Here is a 697-nt window from a genome sequence, read left to right on the forward strand (position 1 = left end):
AATTGTAATAACAATGAGAGCCAGTGGCCATTTTCTTTTTTAAAAGAGTAGTTCTTCCCGACGGGGAATTGAACCCTGGTCTCCCGCGTTACATGTGGGGAACCTAACGACTTTACTATCGAGGACTCGGTCAGAGTGGGGCAGATTTGTGATTGACAGAAATTGTAACTAGGACTTAATAAATAATCGTTTGAAATGAAGAAGGAGTCATCTTTAAAAGTTCAGGCTTTTGAGTGCAGCAGGTGACTTAACGTTTGGTGAAATTAACGTTATAAAAGGGAACAGCAAGTGATTTAAAATTATAATAACAATGAGAGCCAGTGGCCAAAACATTTTAAAAAGTGTAGCTCTCCCCGACGGGGAATTGAACCCCGGTCTCCCGCGTGACAGGCGGGGATACTAACCACTATACTATCGAGGACTCGCTCGGCATTCGACTGATTCTAGATTGACTGATATTATAACAACTAGAAATGAACCCATATTCTCGGCATATTACTGATTGAAATGAAGAGGGTTTTATCTTTAAAAGTTCAAGCTGGTTAGAGCAGCAGGTTACCTAACGATTAGGGAAAATCACGTGATTAAAGTCAAGAGCAAGTCCTTTCAAATAGTAATAACAATAAGGAGAGCCAGAGGCCAAAACATTTTTAAAAGAGTAGGTCTCCCCGACGGGGAATTGAACCCTGGTCTCACG

At 41.2% G+C, this 697-nt stretch overlaps 1 non-coding gene across 1 annotated transcript; it reads right to left on the reverse strand.

Moving 5' to 3' along the window:
• Positions 1-349: 349 nt before the first annotated feature.
• On the reverse strand, positions 350-421 carry TRNAD-GUC (transfer RNA aspartic acid (anticodon GUC)). The gene has a single exon. It is a non-coding gene; the product is annotated as a tRNA-Asp (tRNA).
• Between the last annotated feature and the right edge of the window lie 276 nt (positions 422-697).

The sequence above is a fragment of the Lampetra fluviatilis genome, chromosome 66, assembly GCF_964198595.1.
Source record: "Lampetra fluviatilis chromosome 66, kcLamFluv1.1, whole genome shotgun sequence".
In the NCBI taxonomy this organism is placed as follows: Eukaryota; Metazoa; Chordata; class Hyperoartia; order Petromyzontiformes; family Petromyzontidae; genus Lampetra; species Lampetra fluviatilis.